Raw genomic sequence first — 25,711 nt, 5'->3', positions numbered from 1 at the left:
TAAAGTTTCAAATCTTGAATAGCCATTTAGTTTGAATGTATTCTATCCAGATAGGAGGAAAATATGTCTGTTCTCTAAATATGTTTTTTACAAAAAATTTTACCATATTATAGCCTCATTCCAATTCAGATTACCATGGAACAGAAAAATTAATTGGGTGCTTTGGAATGACTTTTCTTTTTCATTCTTTGGGCTCATGGCTTCATGTAAACATATGCTGCAAGACTTCTAGAAATTCATGAGAGTTTCTGTTCTTCAAGGATTAAAAGTTTTTAAGTGATAATTTTATCTTCCTACTTTTAACAGATGTTTTCTTTTTATTATTCATCTGCCTCCTTTCGCTTTAAATTTTTTATTTTTAAATTTCCTTGCATTAATCTTGAGCTCTTCAGCTAAGATTTTCTAAGAAACTCCAAAAAGCAAGACACAAATGTTGACATAATTTTAATTGTAATTGTTTATTGGCTACCCAGACTTGGAGGGAGCCTTGAAAATTGTTTACAAAAATCACCATGCCGAGGGTGGGGTCGAGATGGGTCCTAAGCATAGGCCCCCCCACCACTGCCCAAACCCTGCCCTTGCTTAGGCCACGCCCTCCACAACCATGGCCTTTTCCACCTTTTTTTTTTCTCCTCCTCTTTTTTACTATTGTGGTTCTGTTTTACCTTCCAGTTGTTGTTTCATCTATATTTTTATATTTTTTCTAACATCTGTTAGTTTCCTAGTCTAATTTTATTTTTTACTTTGTTATTCTTTCTTTTCCTTTTTTCTCTTTTTTACTATAGTGGTTCTGTTTTACCTTCTGATTGTTGTTTCATCTACATTTTTATATTCTTTCTAACATATCTGTTAGTGTCCTAGTCTAATATTACTTTTTACTTTGTTATTGTTCTCTTTTTTTTTGGCACCCCTCATGGCTTGTGGGATCTTCAGCCAGGGGTCAGGCCCAAGCTCCTGCAGTGGAGCTCTGAGTCCGAACCATTGGACTAACAGAGGACCTCAGACCCCGGGAATATTCATCTGTGTGAGGTCTCCCCAAGGTCCGCATCTTGGCACCAAGACCCAGCTCTACCCTACAGCCTACAAACTCCAGTGTTGGAAGCCTCAGGCCAAACAACCAGTGAGACAGGAACATTATCCCACTCATCAAAAAGAAAAAAAAATTAGACAGAAAAATATGTCACAGATGAAAGAGCAAGGTAAAAACCTATAAGACCAAATAAATGAAGAGGAAATAGGCTATCTACCTGAAAAAGAATTCAGAGTAATGATAGTAAAGATAATCCAGAATCTCAGAAACAAAATGGAGGCACAGATTGAAAAAACATAAGAAATGTTTAACAAAGATCTAGAAGAACTAAAGAACAGACAAACAGAGATGAACAACACAATAATTGAAATGAAAAATACACTAGAAGGAATCAATAACAATAACAGGCAGAAGAACGAGTAAGTGGGCTGGAAGACAAAATGGTGGAAATAACAACTGAGGAGCAGAATAAGGAAAAAAGAATGAAAAGAATTGAAGACAATCTCAGAGACCTCTGAGATGACACTAAATGCACCAACATTCAAATTATAGGGGTCCCAGAAGAAGAAGAGAAAAAGAAAGGGTCTGAGGAAATATTTGAAGAGATTATAGTGGAAAAATTCCCTAACATGGGAAAGGAACTAGTCACCCAAGTCCAGGAACACAGAGAGTCCCATACAGGATAAACCCTAGGAGAAACACACCAAGACACATAATAATCAAACTAACAAAAATTAAATTCAAAGAAAAAATATTAAAAGCAGCAAGGGAAAACAAAAAATAACATAAAAAGGAATCTCCATAAAGTTATCAGCTGATTTTTCAGCAGAAACTCTGCAGGCCAGAAGGGAGTGGCAGGATGAAAGTGATGAAAGAGAAAAACCTACAACCAAGATTATTCTACCCAGCAAGGATCTCATTCAGATTCGACAAAGAAATCAAAAGCTTTACAGACAAGCAAAAGCTAAGAGAATTCAGCACCACCAAACCAACTTTACAACAAATGTTAAAGAAACTTCTCTAGGCAGGAAACACAAGAGAAGAAAAAGACTCACAAAAGCAAACCCAAAACAATTAAGAAAATAGTAATAGGAACATACATATCGATAATAACCTTACATGTAAATGGATTAAATGCCCCAACCAAACATCACAGACTGGCTGAATGGATACAAAAACAAGACGCGTATGCATGCTGTCTACAAGAGACCCACTTCAGACCTCGGGACATGTACGGACTGAAAGTGAAAGGATGGAAAAAGATATTCCATGCAAATGGAAATCAAAAGAAGCTAGAGTAACAATACTCATATCAGGTAAAATAGACTTTAAAATAAAGAATGTTACAAGAGACAAGGAAGGACACTACATAATGATCAAGGGATCAATCCAAGAAGAAGATATAACAATTATAAATGTTTATGCACCCAACATAGGAGCTCCTCAGTACATAAGGCAAGTCCTAACAACTGTAAAGGGAGAAATCAACAGTAACACAATAATAGTAGGGGACGTTAACACCCTGCTTACACCAATGGACAGATCATTCAGACAGAAAATAAATGAACACAAGCTTTAAATGACACAATAGACCAGATAGATTTAACTGATATTTTTAGAATATTCCACCCCAAAGTGGCAGAATACATTTTCTTCTCAAGTGCTCATGGAACATTCTCCAGGATAGATCATATCTTGGGTCACAAATCAAGCCTTGGAAAATTTAAGAAAGTTGAAATCCTGTGAAGCATCTTTGCTGACCACAATGCTGTGAGATTGGAAATCAATTACAGGAAAAAGACTGTGAAAAACACAAATGCATGGCGGCTAAACAGGGCACTAGTAAATAACCAAGAGATCACTGAAAAAATTAAAGAAAAAAATTTTAAAAACATAGAAACAAATGAGAATGAAAACAGGACAATCCAAAACCTATGGGATGCAGCCAAAGCAATTCTAAGAGGGAAGTTTATAGCAATTCCATCTCACCTCAAGAAATAAGAAAAATCCCAAACAATCTAACCTTACACCTAAAGCAACTAGAGAAAGAAGAACAAAGAAAAGGAGTAGTAGAAGGAAAGAAATCATAAAGATCAGAGCAGAAATAAATGAAATAGAAACAAAGAAAGCAGTGGCAAAGATCAATAAAACTAAAAGCTGGTTCTTTGAGAAGATAAACAAAATTGATAAACCCTTAGCCAGACTCATCAAGAAAAAAAGGGAAAGGATTCTAATCAGTAAAATTAGAAATGAAAAAGGAGAAATCACAACAGAAACCACAAAAATTCAAAGGATTTAAGAGACTACTACAAACAACTATATGCCAATAAAATGGACAACCACAAGGAAATGGACAAATACTTGGAAAGGTGCAATTTTCCAATACTAACCCAGGAAGAATTAGAAAATATAAACAGACCTATCACAAGTAATGAAATTGAAACTGTGATTAAAAATTTTTGAACAAACGAAAGTCCAGGACCAGATGGATTCAAAGATGAATTCTATCAAACATTTAGAGAAGAGCTAACACCCATCCTTCTCAAACTCTTCCAAAAAATTGCAGAGGTAGGAACACTCCCAAATTCATTCTACGAAGCCACCATCACCCTGATACCAAAACCAGAAAAAGATATCACAAAAAAGAAAATTATAGTCCAGTATCACTGATGAACATAGACGCAAAAATCCTGAACAGAATACTAGCAAACAGAATCCAATGAAATATTAAAAGGATCATACACCATGATCAAGTGTTATTTATCCCAGGGATGCAAGGAGTCTTCAATATATGCAAATCAATCAATCTGATACTCCATATTAACAAATTAAGGAATAAAAACCTAATGATCATCTCAATAGATTCAGAAAAAGCTTTTGACAAAATTCAACACCCATTTATGATAACAACCCTCCAGAAAATGGGCATAGAGGGAACCTACTTCAACAGAGTAAAGGCCATATATGACAAATCCACTGCAAACATCATACTCAATGGTGAAAATCTGAAAGCATTTCCACTAAGATCAGGAAAAAGACAAGGATGTCCACTTTCACCACTATTATTCAACATAGTTTTGGGAGTCCTACCCACGGCAATTCAGAGAAGAAAAAGAAATAAAAGGAATAAAAATTGGAAAAGAAGAAATAAAAATGTCATAGTTTGCAGATGGCATGATACTATCCGTAGAAAATTCTAAAGATGTTACCAGAAAACTACTAGAACTAATCAGTGAATTTGGTAAGGTTGCAGGATGCAAAATTAATGCATGGAAATCTCTTGCATCCCTATACACTAACAGTGAAAAATCATAAAGAGAAATTAAGCAAACAATCCCATTTACCATCGCAACAAAAAGAATAAAATACCGAGGAATGAACCTCCCTAAGGAGGTGAAAGACTTGTACTCAGAAAACTATACAACACTGATGAAAGAAATCAAAGATGACATAAACAGATGGAGAAATATACCATGTTCTTGGATTGGAAGAATCAATATTGTGAAAATGACTATACTACCCAAAGCAATCTTCAGATTCAGTGCAATCCCTATCAGACTACCAATGGCATTCTTCACAGAATGAGAACAAAAATTTTACAATTCCTATGAAAACACAAAAGACCCCGAATAGCCAAAGCAATCTTGAGAAAGAAAAACGGAGCTGGAGGAATCAGGCTCCTAGACTTCAAACTATACTACAAAGCTACAGTAATCAAGACAGTATGGTACTGGCACAAAAGCAGAAATATAGATCAATGGTACAGGATAGAAAGCCCAGAGGTAAACCCACGCACATATGGTTACCTAATTTGTGAGAAAGGAGGCAAGAACATACAGTGGAGACAAGACAGCCTCTTCAATAAGTAGTGCTGGGAAAACTGGACAGCTGCATGTAAAAGAATGAAATCAGAACACTCCCTAACACCACACACAAAAATAAACTCCAAATGAATTGAAGACCTAAATGTAAGGCCAGACACTATAAAACCTTTAGAGGAAAACATAGGAAAAACACTCTTTGACATAAACCACAGCAAGATCTTTTTTGACCCACCTCCTAGAATAATGAAAATAAAAACAAAAATAAACAAATGGGACCTAATGAAACTTCAAAACTTTTGCACAGCAAAGGAAACCATAAACAAGGCGAAAAGACAACACTCAGAATGGGAGAAAATATTTGCAAATAAAACAATGGACAAAGGATTAATCTCCAAAATATATAAACAGCTCATGCAGCTCAATATCAAAAAAAAAAAAAACAATCAAAAAGGTGGAAGACCTATAGACATTTCACCAAAGAAGACATACAGATGCCCCAGAGGCACATGAAAAGATGCTCAACATCACTAATTATTAGAGAAATGCAAGTCAAAACTACAGTGAGGTATCACCTCACACCAGTTAGAATGGGCATCATCAGAAAATCTACAACAACAAATGCTGGAGAGGGTGTGGAGAAAAGGGAAGCCTCTTGCACTGTTGGTGGGAATGTAAATTGATACAGCCACTGTGGAGAACAGTATGAGGTTCCTTAAAAAACTAAAAATAGAACTACCATGTGACCCAGCAATCCCACTACTGGGCAGATACCCTGAGAAAACCATAATTCAAAAAGACACATGGACCGCAATGTTCATTGCAGCTCTATAATAGCTAGGTAATTGAAGCAACCTAAATGTCCATTGACAGATGAATGGATAAAGAAGATGTGGCACATATATACAATGGAATATTACTCAGCCATAAAAAAACGAAATTGAGTTATTTTTAGTGAGGTGGATGGACCTAGAGTCTGTCATATAGAGTGAAGTAAGTCAGAAAGAGAAAAACAAATACTGTATGCTAACACACATATATGCAATCTTAAAAAAAAAAAAAAGATACTGATAAGCCTAGCGGCAAGGCAGTAATAAAGACGTAGACATAGAGAATGGACTTGAGGACACGGGGAGGGGAAGGGTAAGCTGGGACGAAGTGAGAGAGTGGCATGGACATATATACACTACCAAATGTAAAATAGCTAGTGGGAAGCAGCAGCATAGCACAGGGAGATTAGCTCAGTGCTTTGCGACAACCTAGAGGGGTGGGATAGGGAGGGTGGGAGGGAGACGCAAGAGGGAGAGGCTATGGGGATATATGTATGCGTATGGCTGATTCACTTTGTTGTACAACAGAAACTAACACAGTATTGTGAAGCGATTATAATCCGGTAAAGATCTATTAAAAAAAATCACCATGCCTGTTTACAAAGGTAAGCTATGATAAAGAAATATTTGCACCAAAGGGAGCACTGTTAATTTTATTTTACAAGCACATATAAGTAAATGTTAGATACCTTAATATATGCAGGGTAATGTACAAAAGTTCTTAGTATATATTAAGTACCCTGTAACTTAATAATATTTCATATCTATTGAGCATCTACCGTTTTCCAAGGAATTTATAATCATTTTCTCATTTAGTTCCTCATAAAAACCTTATCAGATGGGTATCATCATCCATAAAATAGGGATATATAATTTTATCAAGGTCAAAGAACTGACAAACATAATGAATAGGATATTAATGCCAATAACTGTGTATATACAGTTTGCCTGAAGTTCACTTCTCCAGAACTGTACTTGTTCACTGTGAAAGAAAATTTTAAATACCAACGCTCTAGTTTTAGCAAAACTATATTATAACACCATAAGAGAGTTCCACACATTTCAATTGCCTATAACGTGAGGACTTATGATTATGAAGTAAATGACAAGTGCCAGACTAGTTTCCACTACAGGTGCCAGCTGTCCTGCTGGGCCACCGGATTCCATCCCTATCCTGGCTCTTGCTGACACCATGTGGCAACAATCATTTGTGTTAATTTAATTTTTGGGGGTGAGGCTTCGAGTCTTGTGGCTTTTGGGGCATCTAAACAGTGGCAGTGGCTCCAGTGATCTCCCAGGTAATTGGCACCCTTTCCTTAGCCCAATCCAGGAAGACTGGCCACAAGAGTACTGGGGAAATGGGAACCACCTTCTGCCCTGTTATTTGCTCAGATGGCTTTGCACTATGATCCCATCTTCTTTGCTTCACCCTCTCCTCTGTGTCATCGCTCTATTTCCCCTCCTTCTCCCCCATATGTGACAGAACATAAAACTTTAGTCTACTTTCATTTGAGCAAGGAGGGCGGCTAGGGAGAGGAGAAAAACCAACAGCCAATCCTTCTACACCCAGATTTGCTTTCGGGGTTGAGGGTGTTAAGGCAAGGTTTTTCAGTTCTTGAAAATTAGGAAGCAAACAAAACGTCTTCTTTTAATACAAAATATTGAATTTCACATAATTATGGTACTCACTAATACTTTTATTTCCTTTATGTAATCTTAATGTATTTTCCACTTAATATATTGATAACCCTTAACTTATATTACCATTATGCATTGTTAACTGGCTCAGTTGAATAGGTGAAGGGGAAAAACTTGTCTTGGAGAACATTTTATCCATTTCTGCATAACCCACATTTGACTTCTAAAATATTAATTACATTTGCAGTGAGGCAAACAAAGTTTTAGAAGGGCAGTCAAACCTCATGTATTAGGTATTAGCTGGTGGCCTTTGAGAGTGCAGAGCATGCACAATTACGCTGTGCAGTTGCATGTAACTTTTCATTAATGCCTTTGAAGCAGCTTGAACAATGCAGAACAGCTGACTGTACCTCCTTTACACTTTACCTCTTTTCCTCCAATTTGACCCCATGCCTTAGGTCATAATGTATTTCACTGCCTACTATTATTATTGCAAAAGTATTTTAACTGGTAATTCCAATGGGATAGGTCACTTTCAGTGGCTCTCAGTTTTAACCTCTTGAAACTTATAATAGCACAGTAGCCCTGTGCCAAGAGCTGAGGAAATAATGGAATTCTAAATAGTTATCCAATAATTTGGTCCAGAAATAAAACTATGTATCCAAAAACAAATCCATTACAATTTAATGCAGGGTGATGTATACCTTTATATACATATCAGAAGTCTTTGTTAAAACATGCAAATACACTTACAAATTTAAGTAATTCTACTGTTACCTGAGCTGAACCCTGCCAATTTGCTAGAATGTTTTTTTAATAATTATCATATACTCATAACCTAAACCTTGGATGTTGGACTCTCACCATCAAGTAATTCCTGAAACGGCATTTAGAACCATCTGATCACAATGTTTTTCTAGGACATTGTTTCTTACTGCTTTTTGCCACTAGATGGAAGAAGCAGGTTAACAAAATGATATTTTTGGTGCCTTATTCAACTCTACCCAGAAACAACCACAAGACTGTGTTTAAAATAATGACAGTCTCAGCACTCTTTTATTTATTCTTACTGCAGTATTTCTTTTCATGTGAATACTGGATCTAAGAACTGTATTTTTTTGTTTTCTTTATAGAGATTAATTTTCTTTTTATTATTTTAAAGGACTGAAGTTTTCAAAAGTAACTAAGAAAGAAAACAACTGCCAGCTGGAAGAGGAGATGTGAGAATTATATAAAGATACTGGTAACAGGTATGTTGCAAAGCAATTCTCCACATGGATTATTGTCCATAAATAACAAACCTCATTCATTTAATTATTCTTTTGTGCCACAAATGCTTATGGAGCAATTGGCACATTGAAGACACTAGACTACGTGCTGAGAAACACACAAGTGATGAATTAAGTGCAGCAACTGCTTATAAAATTTTTACATTCTACAAGAGAGCTGAGCAAGAGGTAAGTTGTTTTCATTTATACATCATTTCAAATAAGGTAGAAATGGATAAATACTAGAAATATAGGTGCAATATTTTGGACATACAGGGAGGGTGGGTTTGGAGTGTCACTTTCATCTGAGGAGAGCAGGAATCACTTCATGGAGAAACTGGAATTAAGAGGGACAGTTGATGTGGGAGGGGCAGAGAATGGCTTTCCTGTGGTAGAGGCAGAATGAGCAAAGGCACAGAGCAGGAAATAGCAGTTTATAAACATGTATAATGATGAAAGGACAGTTCATTTTAACAAACAATTTAAATGTTTGTATAGATAAGACACTGTGAAATGTAGTTTTTGAGCAAATGATAGATACAGGAAGTAACCTCAGGAGCTAAAGCACCATGTATAGAAGAGTGGGCATTCTGGACAGTGAAGCTTCAGCTTGGAAACAGAAGATCATTCAAGATGAAATCACCTGGAAATGGGAACACTAGCATCCATCTGATGCTGGTGTTTATCAAAAGTAGGTTTACTGTACATGTGGGTTTGTAAATTGGTGGGAAGACTCCATAAGAGGATGATAATTCTGACTTAGGAGGACAGCTTCCTGCAGCGTCTATTCTCCTTCATCACTCTCCACATGTTAGAAAGGAGACCAAGGTGGTAAGCAGTGTCATTTGACTCCAAAAAAACAATATTTAATCTTTAGAATAACACGTAGTACCACCTACCTTCATACCTAGTGGTCTACTGATGTGAATGATCAAAGAATTCTGTTCCAGCTGCTGAAGGAAATGAGCTTGAAGCTTGATATTAGGAGTAGCTATAAAATTATCCAGTTTTTAAATCCAACCACAGAATTTGTTTTCATGGCCTCCTATGGAACTATAGCTACAGGTTAACTAAAGGTTATTAAGTAATATTTCCTTTTTATGGTTCTGAATTCACTGCCTTGTAATTTCAGAGATCACCTTGTTCTACAGTGGGACAAGCTTTATGGTGTTATAATTTTGTATAGCTCAATGAAGACCTTGTGACTTTTTCTTTTCCAAGTTTTGATTCTATATTATTCCTATACTATTATTTGTATCTAGCTCATCACTGTATTAATTGTGAGAATGTAGATAGGATACCTTATATAATTCTAAGCCTTATATTTCCTGTTTTGTTCTATGTCTTGCTCATAAGTAAGGTATAATTAAAACTTAAATATTGTCTTATATCTTAATGGGAGTAAAAATGCTATGCATTAAGTCGTATTTAAATTTGATAAATATGTGAAAGTATAGAATTACTAGATTACCTGATATATACATACATATATGCTTTTATATATTTATATTTCAGATGAATAAATTCAGATTATAAACAGCCTCACCATTTTCTTCTATAAAGCAACTTTGTGGTAATAGCTAAATATATGCATATTTTCACAAATTCAAAATAGTAACCTATGATTTTAATACACATATAAAATATTAGCTATGTTTAGACCTTATTAAATAAAGCTAATCTATTTTGTTGATACTTCATATACTTTATAAAATATAAACTGATTCCCCTATAAGGATCAGTTTGATTTTATCACTTTTTTTCCCATCTACAATTAAATCTTAAAAAAAGGATCATGACTCAGTAGTAGTGTATTAGGTCTGAAAAAATATAACTTCAAAGATACTTATCAGAAGGATAAAAAATGACTATAGAAGCCTACATAAATTACTGGCTTTCTTTTAGGGCTGTGTCTACATAGGCAAGGTAGAGAATAGAAGTACTTATTTGAAAAGGGCTGGGCAAAAATTTTAAGCCCTGTAATTGAAGAAATGATACAGTAAGGAGATTGTAGCCTGGTTAGCCGGACTGTGTATTTACATTGATTCCATTGACTTGACATAATTGTGTTAACTCTATGTAACTTTTTACACTTATAGGTATGGGTAGAAAACCTAGAAATAAAATTCTGTAATTTGATACAACCTAGCCCTACCTTTAATGCAGCTTGGTTTCCTTTTTTTTTTTTTAAACATCTTTATTGGAGTATAATTGCTTTACAATGGTGTGTTAGTTTCTGCTTTATAACAAAGTGAATCAGCTATACATATACATATACCCCATATCTCCTCCCTCTTGCGTCTTCCTCCCACCCTCCCTATCCCACCTCTCTAGGTGGTCACAAAGCACCAAGCTGATCTCCCTGTGCTATGCAGCTGCTTCCCACTAGCTATCTGTTTTACATTTGGTGGTATATATAAGTCCATGCCACTCTTTCAGTTCGTCCCACCTTACTCTTCTCCCTCCCTGTGTACTGAAGTCCATTCTCTACATCTTCGTCTTTATTCCTGTCTTCCCCCTAGGTTCTTCACAACCTTTTTTTAGGTCCCATATATGTGTGTTAGCATACGGTATTTATTTTTTTCATTCTGACTTACTTCACTCTGTATGACAGTCTCTAGGTCCATCCAACTCACTACAAATAACTCAATTTCGTTACTTTTTATCACTGAGTAATATTCCATTGTATGTATGTGCCACATCTTCTTTATCCATTCATCTTTCGATGGACACTTAGGTTGCTTCCATGACCTGGCTATTGTAAATAGAGCTGCAATGAACATTGTGGTACATGACTCTTTTTGAAATATGGTTTTCTCAGGGTACATGCCCAGTAGTAGGATTGCTGGGTCGTATGGTAGTTCTATTTTTAGTTTTTTGAGGAACCTCCATACTGTTCTCCATAGTGGCTGTACCCATTTACATTCCCACCAACAGTGCAAGAGGGTTCCCTTTTCTCCACACCCACTCCAGCATTTATTGTTTGTAGGTTTTTTGATGATGGCCATTCTGACTGGTGTGAGGTGATACCTCACTGTAGTTTTGATTTGCATTTCTCTAATGATTAGTGATGTTGAGCATCCTTTCATGTGTTTCTTGGCAATCTGTATATCTTCTTTGGAGAAAGGTCTATTTAGGTCTTCTGCCCATTTTTGGATTGGGTTGTTTGTTTTTCTGATGTTGAGCTGCATGAGCTGCTTGTAAATTTTGGAGATTAATACTTTGTCAGATGCTTCATTTGCAAATATTTTCTCCCATTCTGAGGGTTGTCTTTTCATCTTGTTTATGGTTTCCTTTGCTGTGCAAAAGCTTTTAAGTTTCATTAGGTCCCATTTGTTTTTTTTTTTGTTTTTATTTCCAGTTCTCTAGGAGGTGGGTCAAAAAGGATCTTGCTGTGATTTGTCATAGAGTGTTCTGCCTATGTTTTCCTCTAAGAGTTTTATAGTGTCTGTCCTTACATTTAGGTCTTTAATCCACTTTGAGTTTATTTTTGTGTGTGGTGTTAGGGAGTGTTCTAATTTAATTCTTTTACATGTAGCTGTCGAGTTTTCCCAGCACCACTTATTGAAGAGGCTGTCTTTTCTCCATAGTATGTTCTTGCCTCCTTTTTCGTAAATTATGTAACCATATGTGTGTGGCTTTATCTCTGGGCTTTCTATCCTATAACATTAATCTATATTTCTGCCTTTGTGCCAGTACCATACTGTCTTGATTACTGTCTTGATTACTGTAGCTTTGTAGTATAGTCTGAAGTCAGGAAGCCTGGTTCCTCCAGCTCCATTTTTCTTTCTCAAGATTGCTTTGGCTATTCAGGGTCTTTTGTGTTTCCATACAAATTGTGAAACTTTCTGTTGTAGTTGTATGAAAAATGCCATTGGTATTTTGATAGGGATTGCATTGAATCTGTAGATTGCTTTGGGTAATATAGTCATTTTCACAAAATTGATTCTTCCAATCAAAGAACATGGTATATCTCTCCATCTGTTTGTATCATCTTTCATTTCTTTCATCAGTGTCTTACAGTTTTCTGCATACAGGTCTTTGGTCTCCTTAGGTAAGTATATTCCTAGGTATTTTATTATTTTTGTTGCAGTGGTAAATGGGAGTGTTTCCTTAATTTCTCTTTCAGATTTTTTATCATTAGTGTATAGGAATGCAAGAGATTTCTGTGCATTAATTTTGTATCCTGCTACTTTACCAAATTCATTGATTAGCTTTAGTAGTTTTCTGGTAGCATCTTTAGGATTCTCTGTGTATGGTATCATGTCATCTGCACACAGTGACAGCTTTACTTCTTCTTTTCCAGTTTGGATTCCTTTTATTTCTTTTTCTTCTCTGATTACTGTGGCTAAAACTTCCAGAACTATGTTGAATAATAGTGGTGAGAGTGGACAATCTTGTCTTGTTCCTGATCTTGGAGGAAATGGTTTCAGTTTTTCTCCATTGAGCATGATGTTGGCTGTGGGTTTGTCATATATGGCCTTTATTATGTTGAGGTAAGTTCCCTCTATCCCTACTTTCTGGAGGGTTTTTATCATAAATCAGTGTTGAATTTTTTCAAATGCTCTTTCTGCATCTATTGAGATGATCATATGATTTTTCTCCTTCAATTTGTTAATATGGTGTATCACATTGATTGATTTGCATATATTGAAGAATCCTAGCATTCCTGGGGTAAAGCCCACTTGATCATGGTGTATGATCCTTTCAATTTGCTGTTGGTTTCTGTTTGCTAGTATTTTGTTGAGGATTTTTGCATCTATGTTAATCAGGGATATTGGCCTATAGTTTTCTTTCTTTGTGTCATCTTTGTCTGGTTTTGGTTTCAGGAAGATGGTGGCCTCACAGAATGAGTTTGGAGTGTTCCTCCCTCTGCTATATTTTGGAAGAGTTTGAGAAAGATAGGTGTTAGGATAGATAGCGCTTCTCTAAATGTTTGATAGAATTCGCCTGTGAAGCCATCTGGTCCTGGGCTTTTGTTTGTTGGAAGATTTTTAATCACAGTCTCAATTTCAGTGCTTGTGTTTGGTCTGTTTATATTTTCTATTTTTTCCTGGTTCAGTCTCAGAAGGTTGTGCTTTTCTAAGAATTTGTCCATTTCTTCCAGGTTGTCCATTTTATTGGCATATAGCTGCTTGTAGTCATCTCTCATGATCTTTTTTTTTTTTTTTTTTTTTGCGGTACGCGGGCCTCTCACTGCTGTGGCCTCTCCCATTGCGGAGCACAGGCTCCGGACGCGCAGGCTCAGCGGCCATGGCTCATGGGCCCAGCCGCTCCGCAGCATGTGGGATCTTCCCGGACCGGGGCATGAACCCATGTCCCCTGCATCGGCAGGCTGACTCTCAACCACTGCACCACCAGGGAAGCCCTCTCATGATCTTTTTTATTTCTGCAGTGTCAGTTACTTCTCCTTTTCCATTTCTCATTCTATTGATTTGAGTCTTCTCCCTTTTTTTCTTGATGAGTCTGGCTAATGTTTTATCAACTTTGTTTATCTTCTCAAAGAACCAGCTTTTAGTTTTATTCATCTTTGCTATTGTTTCCTTCATTTCTTTTTCATTTTTTTCTGGTCTGATCTTTATTTCTTTCCTTCTGCTAACTTTGGGGTTCTTTTGTTCTTCTTTCTCTCATTGTTTTAGGTGCAAGTTTAGGTTGTTTATTTGAGATGTTTTTTGATTCTTGAGGTAGGATTGTACTGCTATAAACGTCCCTCTTAGAACTGCTTTTGCTGCATCCTTAGGTTTTGGGTCATCATGTTTTCGTTGTCATTTGTTTCTAGGTATTTTTTGATTTCCTGTTTGATTTCTTCAGTTATCTCTTGGTTATTAAGTAATATAGTTTTTATCCTCCATGTATTTGTATTTTTTACAGATTTTTTCCTGTAATTGATATTCAGTCTCATAGTGTTGTCGTTAGAAAAGATACTTGATACAATTTCAATTTCCTTCAATTTACCAAGGCTTGATTTGTGACCCAAGTTATGATCTATCTTGGAGAATGTTCCATGAGCACTTGAGAAGAAAGTGTATTCTGCTGTTTTTGGATGGAATGTCCTATAAATATCAATTAAGTCCATCTTGTTTAATGTATCATTTAAAGCTTATGTTTCCTTATTTATTTTCATTTCAGATGATCTGTCCATTGGTGAAAGTGGAGTGTTAAAGTTCCCTACTCTGATTGTGTTACTGTCGATTTCCCCTCTTATGGCTGTTAGCATTTGCCTTATGTATTGAGGTGCTCCTATGTTGGGTGCATAAATATTTACAATTGTTATATCTTCTTGGAATGATCCCTTGATCATTATGTAGTGTCCTTCTTTGTCTCTTGTAATAGTCTTTTTTTTTAAAGTCTATTTTGTCTGATTTGAGAGTTGCTACTCCAGCTTTCTTTTGATTCCCATTTGCATGGAATACCTTTTTCCATCCCCTCACTTTCAGTCTGTATGTGTCCCCAGGTCTGAAGTGGATCTCTTGTAGAGAGCATATATATGGGTTTTGTTTTTGTATCCATTCAGCCAGTCTGTGTCGTTTGGTTGGAGCGTTTAATCCATTTACATTTAAGGTAGTCATCGATATGTATGTTCCTATTACCATTTTCTTGATTGTTTGGGGTTTGTTATTGTACGTCTTTTCCTTCTCTTGTGTTTCCTGCCTAGAGAAGTTCCTTTAGCATTTGTTGTAAAGCTGGTTTGGTGTTGCTGAATGCTCTTAGCTTTTGCTTTTCTGTAAAGGTTTTAATTTCTCTGTCAAATCTGAATGAGATTCTTGCTGTGTAGAGTAATCTTGGTTGTAGGTTCTTCCCTTTCATCACTTTAAATATGTCCTGCCACTCCTCTCTGTCTTGCAGAGTTTCTTCTGAAAGATCAGCTGTTAACCTTATGGGCATTCCCTTGTATGTTATTTGTTGTTTTTTCCTTGCTGCATTTAATATTTTTTGTTTGCATTTAATTTTTGATAGTTTTATTAATATGTATCTTGGCGTGCTTCTCTTTGCATTTATCCTGTATTGGACTCTCTTTATTTCCAGGACTTGATTGACTATTTCCTTTCCTAATTTAGGGACGTTTTCAACTATAACCTCTTCAAATATTTTCTCAGTCCCTTTCTTTTTCTCTTTTTCTTCTGGGACCCCTATAATGGTTTCCTATTATCCCTTGAAAATCATTGGTGATTTTCCTATAGGGACTTTTAAAAAAGAAATCTAACAGTAAAAGTTTATATGCTCAATAAAACATGCCTGTTAAGAGTGTTATTTACTCTTTATTGACTTTAGAAGTTTATCTCTTCCAGTTTAGAAAAAACGTAGTTTTACCTTTCAGGAGTTATAGTGTTTTGGGCCAAGTAACGTCTCACTGTTATTACAGGTGATGTAATATTCCTTTGTGGAAATCTGATTAAAACAAAACAAAACAAAACTCATCAGTCCAAATTCTGTTCTTTGTAGTGCTGGCATCAAATGGGAATTTCATAAATTTAACAGAAAAAAGACTTTAAACAGTTGAGAATTTGGTAAACATCATGCTATTTTAGGCAAGGGGCTACATCATAATTACATCAGCAGTTGAGCATAAAGGTACCTAAAACTGTTGTGTATGGTGTTGTGGAGTTTTTGTATTGTTTTGTTTTGTTTTTGCATTTAAGCTTTTCTTTATATACAAAGTGGGTTTAATAAAATAGATAGCTCTCTTCAAAAGTTTCAGACCAGAGAACATTTGAATACTAGAGTAGAAAATTTGTGCTTCTTGTCCACACATATTAATTTCATTTTGTTCCATAAATTTTCTTATTGTTATTTTATCTTTCTAAACTATATAACAAAACAACTAAAATTTCCTACAAAATTATGATTATTTTGACATTTTAAATTTTTACTGAAGGTGATATTTTTACTGAAATTTCCAAGTTGCCAGAAGAATGCCTTTGACCATTTTGGAATATTAGAAAGAACATAATCTATTTATAAGAAAAGGAAAAATACCTTCAACATAATACATTTAAAAAATTGTTCTAACTCTTTTTCTAAGCAAAAGTAGCTCAGAGCTAGACATAATTTGAGAATATATAGGAGCAAAAGAACAATCATACCACTGAATATATGGATAAATTTCTTTTGCTCTTATAATGAGATAGTTTTCTAAATGGCTGTTTAAACCTATAGCATTCAATGTTTACACTAATTTATTACTGGCTCAAATTTTTGCTTTCTCTCCTTCCATCAGAATCACTTTGGTTAATTTTCTTTACAGAATGAGAAATGAGTAATTGAGAATGCATGAGTGTACCTAACAGTAGGAGATTCAAGAAGTATTATGTTGTAGAGAGGGAATAAAGAGTCCCATTGTTACTGAATTGAGTTCAATTCTATTCTTTAAGATCCTTTTCTCTTACAGACGTTTCACAGAATCATTTGAAATAAAGAGTATAACTTTGAAAACAAAGACTTAACAGTTTAATTAGGGGAAATTGGAATAGAAAATTAAATTTTGAATAAGACTCCAAATTTCTTAGAGTATTTTCGTTCTTCTAGACATCCTTCAGAGTAATTCTTTTAAAACATAAACCTTGTCAGTAAATTCTCTGCTTAGAACTGGACATTGTTTTACCATAGCTTCAGCATAAACTCTAATGTTAGCCCCCAGGATCTTCACCCTCTTCCAGCATCATTTCTCTTAGTATATCCCCCCATCACCCACCATGCTCCTTATGCTGCTTTTAACAAGCAATTTTCTCCATTCATAATCACACTTGTGTCCTTTCCTGTTCTGTTCCAGCACATCTTTCAGTTGTAACTTCTGTGAAGTCTTTGCTGACACTATCTACTCTTCCAATCCCCGCAGTCAGAACTAGAGGCTTCCTGCTCTGTGCTCTCATACTTCTGTTACAGCACTTTCACAGTTTTCTCACGTGTTGTTCACAGTTCTCTTTTCCCCCAGATTGTGAGTTACCTAAGGGCAAGGGAAGTGTCTTGTTTTTGGAGTTCTAACATCTAGCACAGAAAAGGCAGATGGTGATTATACGAGAAATGTTTGTTTTATTAATTGATTAACACTTAATAAGCATTTAATGTATACCCAGGTAAGAACAACATTCTAATATTACATTTTGGGGGGATACATAGAAGTCAGAAGCTAGCATGGGCTGTGAATAATAAATGCTGACTAACTGACATCATTATTTCCTGTTCTCAAAAAACTTGAAGTAGGTAAAATAAATACCCAGAATAAACTATCCAAGATAGTTATATTCAACATATGTATTTTCCTTTCATATGCAGCTCAAGTCCCAGGAGGCATTTTCTTACTACTCCAACCTATATTTATCTCCGTGTTTCTATTACTTTTCTGTGTTATCCAGCCAGGTTCTAAATCTATGCTTCGTTGAACTGTTCATTGGTTTTTAGATGTGCATTTTGTCTTTCTTTCTGATTATAAAGATTATATGTTGTTTTAGGGCAGGGGTTACATCTTCTACTTTGAATTTTCTCTGCAGAACCTAGTGAGAAGCTACACACACAATACGATCTCAAAAATTATTTATGGAATGTGTAGGGGTTCGGAATGAGCCTCCTCAGAATGTGTCACTTTTGTATGAAGATTGTTTTGAGCTGGGGGCAATTGAGTCCCTGCAGGTTCAAGAGAAACTACTGCCTTTCTCTTAACTAGAGAAAGGCAGAAGAATTTGAATTAGGAATTTTTCCCAGAAAAGATTTATTACCAGAGATAAATTTTATCTAAGTGGCCCCATCTATATGGCAGGGAAAACATCTAATTATCAAACTTCTGCTTTTCTTCTTACTGTCCTGTGAATAACCCTCCTATCCTTGGAAGCCCTGGGCCCCTATCCCATTGCTTAGCTCAGGATGGCATCTATACGACATTTTACCTTTTGGTCTTTGAACCTCTCACGTATGTGGGGTTCCCATATGTAAAAAATTAAGTTTCATTTTCTCCTTTTAATCTGTCTCATGTCAATTTAATTCTTAGACCAGCCGGCAGAACCTAGGAGAGTAAAGGAAAGTTTTCTGCTTCCCCAACAAATGAATAAAAGCAAATTCACATCACTAAACATTGTAAATACTACATAAGTAAAAGTACCTGTATATTAAGTCACAAAAAGCCATTCCTCAAAATATTTTTTGTACAAATTTTGCTGTGCGTGAATACAGCACAAAAATGTCTTACTACAATTAATATAATTCCTTAAAATGTAATGGGGTATTCATTGCCTCGAGGATATTAGTAAAAAATGTTATTTCAGTTTAATTTGATCATGACTGAGGAAGCAAGAAAGACGTTGCTTTACGTACACCATGGGATTTGCTTTTCTGTTTTATTTTGACAGTTGGAATATAGAGTTACCACAACATGGTGCAGTTTACCAGTACTACAGAGCCCTGTGACTCTCAAGTTTGATTCTGGGGTCCAAGGCAAACTGATGAAAGTGAATGATCCTTTCTTTGATGATCCCCAGCACTACCAGGCGAAGCAGGACTGCCTTTTGATGGAGCATGAAGGTGAGAAATTTTCTATTTTGAGTGCCAAAGCTGAGAGAAATAGAGAGCACATGTTGTGATATATGGCAGTGCTCTCTTACAATATCTGTTAATCCTCTCAGAGTTTCCAAATACCTCATGCTACTCATCCCACGTATCTGAAAATGCAGTGACGTGGAAAGATGAGGTCAAAAACTGTGTGACCTGGAACTGAGATTTTTGGAATGAACAGTCTATATCTGGTAGGTATTTAAGAAAATTATCTATGAAACAGTATTAACAATTCATGTGAAAATGTTAGTTCAAGTAATAAATATAGACAATTGATTTGTTTCAGGTATTTAATGGCATTTGTAAAGCATGCATCCTTAAATTTAAATTGACAGTGTTCTCTAAGTTCTAGGAACTATAAAACTGTACCTTTAAAATACTTTTTGGTAGTTTTGTGATTCTTATTTCTAAAAATGTAGCTATGTATTTTGAGAAAGATTTTTCATCCAGATATTTTATGTTTTAGTAATTTACGGATTTCATTGAATAAGTTAGGGAAAATAAGGTAAACTTTTCATGGAATCATAGTGTATTGGAACTCTGCCTGTGAAGAGTCTAGAAGTCTGGCTACCTTAAACATACCTGTGTCTACATCTGAGGCCTCTTGACTCCAGATCCAGAACCTTCCAAGATATGCTATTGTCCTGTTTAAAAAATTTCATTTCTTCAACTACTAGAATTTAATGAGTAGAAATTCTTTCTCCAGGATCTCTCTTGAAACCATATTTACCACTTTGTTGTGGACATGAAAACCTGAACATACCCTTTCTTTATCCCAAACTTCTCACACCTGAATCTGAACTTGTCTTTATACACAATCACTTTTATTTCTGACTTTCCAGTTTCTGTTATTCTCCAAGTTACCAGCTGTGAGATCCTGATGTCATCATTGACCTCTTCATTTTTTTGTCCCCACAAACAGTTATCAAATCCTGCTGATTGTTCTTTGGGGGTATCCCTTGAGTATGCCCCTTCATTGCCATCCTCAGCATGACTTCCTGAGGACTGTCTAGACTGTTACGGTATATGGTTTCCTACGGGTTTCTGCTCCCAGCGTCACAGTACATGGTTTCCGACGGGTTTCTGCTCCCAGCATCTCCCTGATCCTGCTTATTCCACACACAGTGACCTGGCTGGTGGTCCTAAAACACCACTTTGATTATGTCACTACATTTTTTCAAGAAGATTAATAGCTCCGTTTTGCTTGCAAGGTTAAGCCCAAAATTGTTAGACTGCTGTCCAAGGCCTTTGATTGGCTCCTGTTCAAACTGTGTTCAATTACCTTTCTTCCAGAAACCTCTGCCTCAACCAAGCAGGTCTGCTCATTCTAACTTAAACGATTTGAACCTTTGAACACATAGAATTTCCCTTCCTTTCTGCCTACCCAAATCCTCCCTTTTCAACCTGACTAAAATGTCACCTCCTTTGTGAAGACTTCTAAGATAATGCAGTTCTTGGTGATTACTCAGTCTTTTGAACTCCTATAATATATCTATGCTGTGCCAGTCATCAAAAAATTTATTATATACTGCTTCATGACATTTGCATAACCCCAAATTGAATTTCCTCTATTATTTTTGACTGCTGTTTCAATTCTTAGGTAATGTCTGTTTTCCTTATTACCTTTAAAACTCCTAAAAGGCAAGAACATGTCTTTTCTGTTCCCTGAGTGGATTTACTATAAAGCTAATGAAACTTATGCTTCAGGGCCCCTTACTTGCATGGTTCCCTTCTAATGTCCTGTCTACTTTTGTTTTGATAATTTAGAATTTTTTTCAGACAGGGTCCTCCCACATGGTTAAGCTTCTGGCCCCATAAACCTTGGGTCCACCTCTGAATGGGAATGATAGCTAACAATTAATATTCATTTTGTGCTTATGTTGAGGCACTGTTTTGCTGTAGTATTTCTGTTTAGCTACAGATAGAAAGAACGCCCTTCCCCTGTGCCACTCAAACCCCAATATAATAAGTTATATTAATTGCCCAATTTGTAATGACAAAGAATACAGAAATCTGGCAGACGCAAGCACACACAGAGCAGGAGAAGATACAGGATCTCTCTGAGCAGCTTCCTTTGGCCCCCAAACTCTTGGTAATGGCACAGTCCCAGCAGGGCTCAGTCATGAAGGCTCTGAGAAGGTGAATGATTTATTATGCCATGGACTTTTATGGTTGGAATTTATGTTATCGCTCAAGAAAATCTTATACTAGCAATAATGTGTCCTTAATCAGAAATATTTGGAGACATTCTGAATTCTCTTCTCAAGTCTCATGTGGCATCAGAAGGTCATGTTGGATGTGGACGTAGAAGAATGGAGACATGCCAGTGCACAGGATGCCCTGAGTAGAATCTCTGTCCCCTGCTTGACCACATTCTGGCAAACACTTTATAAGTACTGTTCCATTTAATCCTCACTGCAATCCTGTGAGATAGGTATTGTTACTATCACCATTTTACAAATGAGGAAGCAGAGGCTCAGAGAAGGTCATTATCTTGCCTGTGATCACTCAGTGCATAAGTAATGGAGCTGGTACTCAAAAGGCTAAGTTGTCTGGTTTTAGAACTGGAATTTTTAAAATTCCTTACTAGATTGATTATAGTAGATGAATTCGTTTGTATTATCTTTTTAAAAATTCTTTTTGAAATTCTCTTTTTATTTATTTAATCCCTCAAGTCTGTTCATTGACATTAATTTTGAAAAATATGCTGATTGGAAAAAAAAAAGGTTCCAGTGAAAAATGTTTAGAAAACACTGCAAACTCTATTTGTCCCTTGGAGAGTCACTATGAATATTAGCATATTAGTAATTCCCAAATCCTTCAGAAGAGAAATCTGTTTCATATTATTAACCCAACATACATAAACATATTTTCTACTTTTCAGTAATACTAATAACAACAATGGCAACTAGAATTTATTGAGTACTTACTATGTGCCAGACACTATTCTAAAAACTTCATATATTAGTCCTATGACGTAGATACCATTTTTACCTGCATTTGACAGATTAGGAAACTGAAGCATAAAGCATTTGAGAAATTTGTCCAAGCTTACATAGTGGCTTAGGCACAGTTTGAAGTCAACTACCATTCTAAGCTGCCTCCCACATTTAATACCTACTATCTGTAGAAATTCTGCGGAATTAATGTTTCAATGAAATCACTTCGGGATACAATTGAAACGTTACTTTGTATGGACAACATATAAATTAACTTTTAATATTCACAAGGTCCCGAGAATATTACATCGAGTTTTCTGAAATAGTTTGCAGTAATGTTGAATATAAAACTTTAATTTTATAAGATACTAGATTTCCATTCTTCAGAATATGACTCTTTACAAATGTTTCCTTTCTTGACTCTTTGTGGATTAAATTTCTCAATATGATGATTGTTTTTTATTTGCAGTTGTTGAATCATTTTTGTTTGAACAGCAAGACTAAACAGCACCTGGAGGTGGAGCTCTGCCCGTAAGTTCTCTCTTTTCTTTTTTTTAAATAAATTTATTTTATTTATTTTTGGCTGTGTTGGGTCTCCATTGTTGTGCACAGGCTTTCTCTCACTGTGGCAAGTAGGGGCTACTCTTCCTTGAGGTGCATGGGCTTCTCATTGCAGTGGCTTCTCTTGTTGCGGAGCACAGGCTCTAGGCATGCGGGCTTCAGTAGCTGTGACACGCAGGCTCAGTAGTTGTGGCTCGCAGGCTCTAGAGCACAGGCTCAGTAGTTGTGGCACACGGGCTTAGTTGCTCCACAGCATGTGGGATCTCCCCGGACCAGGGCTCGAACCCGTGTCCCCTGCATTGGCAGGCAGATTCTTAACCACTGCGCCACCAGGGAAGTCCCGTAAGTTCTCTTTTAATATACACAAGCTGCTCACTGCTTTAGGCTAACTTTCCAAATAGTTTTAAAAATCATTAAACTCATAAAGCAATTATACTCCAATAAAGATGTTTAAAAAAAATCACTAAACTCTCATTCTATTTGGTTTGAAAAATATGCATGAGTCCCTCCCATATTTATTATTGTAGACCTCATACGAAGTTAGAAGCGTTAAAGTAGGTAGACTGTGCATTTCCACTGAAATACAGAATCACACAGGTGATTGAGAATATATTTCCTTAAGGCTGACCCACTTCCTGATTTAAATTCATCATGATTGGTTTTTTTTTCATGAAACTAGTCTCACAGGTCTCAAAATTATAGAGAGCTTCTAGTGTAGTTATGACACCCAAAGTTTTTTTAGGATACTTTTGATTCTATTTCAACTCCACTAAGTAAGTTCTATACACACACACACACACACACACACACACACACACACACACACACACACACACACACACCTTACATTTTATAGACTTTGTCTTTGAGTTAACAAGCAAACAAAGTTTAGAAGGTAATTTCCTAATGTGATGAGTTATGAGTTCCAAAGCATTTGTTTTAAACTTGAAACTTTTAAAATTTAAAGCCATCTATTTAACTCCATCCAGGGCATCACCCATTTCTACACAAAGTCCAGACAAGGGTGTATGGATTCTTCTGGCCCTTACTGTGCTGGGCAGACAATATTGATATCTGTAAAGACGCTCAGTCAAGGATTATGGTTTAGAAACAAACTGCATGGCTATAGCTTTAAAGACAGTCATTTTGGATTGTTAAATATAATCTTACCACTCTTAAAAAGCACTTACCACATTCAGTGTGTTTGAATCCCTTCACGTTTTGCCTGGTGAAAATGCTATATTGGACTTTCCTTTGTGACAGCCAGTCATCTAAGTATGTACTTCACCTCCTCAAATTAACCTTATCCACAGATTTCTCTCTCTTTCTTTTGGTAAAAGTTGTTCCTTAAAGTGCTTATTCATTTCTGTCCTCTTATCACAAAGCTTGTTTTATGATTTTCTTAGATGTAACAAATTAGCAAATTCAGTTAGGTGTAGCTGAGTCACTGAACCTATAATTTTTTAAAAATAAAAAACACATATTTTGTGTACTTTTCTCCTTTGATGATAAAAGGAAATCATATACATTGTGAAACACTTAGGAAATAATAAAAGGCACATACACAAATAAAAATCACCTGTAATATTAATACCCAGGTGAAGTCACTATTCACCTCTGAGTATATAACCAGCATCTAAATAGCTGAATATGACCAGCAGATTGGTCTTTCTTGTTTGTTTGTTTTGGTTTGGTTTTTCCACTTACAGTGTGTTTTTACAATTTTGAATTTAACTGCTTACACTCAGAGTGCTTCTCCTAGTTACAGTGCATGCCTGGTCCTCTGCATATTTGAGCACGAGATCTCTAGAATCACGGTGCAACAATTTTCTTTTGAACATATTATCATATTGTCATAGAAAACACGCAGAAGCAATCAGCATTAGGTTCTTTCTGTCTCAAGTCCCAAGCTCCCAGTCAGATCATTTGCTTTCCATTGCATTCCTTTCCCTTAGAGGAAAAAGGGTAAGTGGCAGAGGGAACCACCATGCTGTTCTTGGCTTTGGCATTACTGACATTGTTAAAATGCTTCTTCAGTTTGGATGTGTACACCTGAACTTTTGTGCATCTATTGGGCAGTTCTGATCCTCATTTTTTTTCTTTGAAGCAACGTGTGAGATGATAAAATAGGCCAATCAATGAGGCGTTTTAAGGCACTGTATTGTTTTTGCCAAGTCATGCTGGTGACACCTGAGATCTGTTAATTGAGCATCAGTTGTTTTAGATAACAACAGCAGCAATAATGACTTTACACAATGCTTACATTGTGTCAACTGCTATTCTAAGCACTTTTCACATGTTAAATCCTTTAGCCATACCATAGTACATTTTACAGGTGAGGAAACATATCTGTTGAATAACTTAACCAAGGTTTCACAGCTAGTAAGTAACAGAGTCTAAATTTGAATTCAAGAAGTCTGGTTTTTAAAGTCCGTGCTCTTTAATCCCTGTGCTGCTTCTGCTGATAACTTAATAACTATATTAACTTGAGTTGCTAAGATAATTTCTTCAAAATGAATCAGTTATTTTCTTCACTCTTATTAATTGTGTGGACATTCAACATCTCGAGGAGAATAGTTTCAATGAGTAAAACCCAAATATTTTGTAGTTTTAATCATATAAATGCATAAAACATTAAAAATAGAAAACAAAAGTTGAAAACAAGTTGAAAATCTTGAGTATTTATAAGACTTTAAATATTTTGATTTATAAATTTATACTGTGCCTCTAGATATTCTGTGACTAAGTAAATTGAAAGTCTCCTGTATTCATCAGAATTCTTTTATTTATAAGTGAAAGAAATACAACTCAAGGAAATTTGATCAGAAAGAAAGAATTGTTGGCTCAGATACTTCAGAAGATCACAGGTGAACTAGCTAGCCTCCTTCAGTTTGCCTCAATCCAAAGATTAGAGGTGATGTCAACAAGTATTTCTCTCTTGCTCTTTTCTCTTCTTACACCTCCATGTCCTACCCCTCCCCCCCCATTCGCCTCTAAATCCTTTCCACATCTATGTGCGTCTGTGTTGTTCTTTCCTCCTATAGAGAGGGGCTTCCTTTATGAGGTGGTGGTGAGGGAGGTG

Source organism: Leucopleurus acutus, assembly GCF_964270905.1.
Source record: "Leucopleurus acutus genome assembly, chromosome: 4".
NCBI classification, from domain to species: domain Eukaryota; kingdom Metazoa; phylum Chordata; class Mammalia; order Artiodactyla; family Delphinidae; genus Leucopleurus; species Leucopleurus acutus.
The sequence above is the reverse complement of the archived record's forward strand: the minus strand, read 5'-3'. Positions refer to the sequence as shown.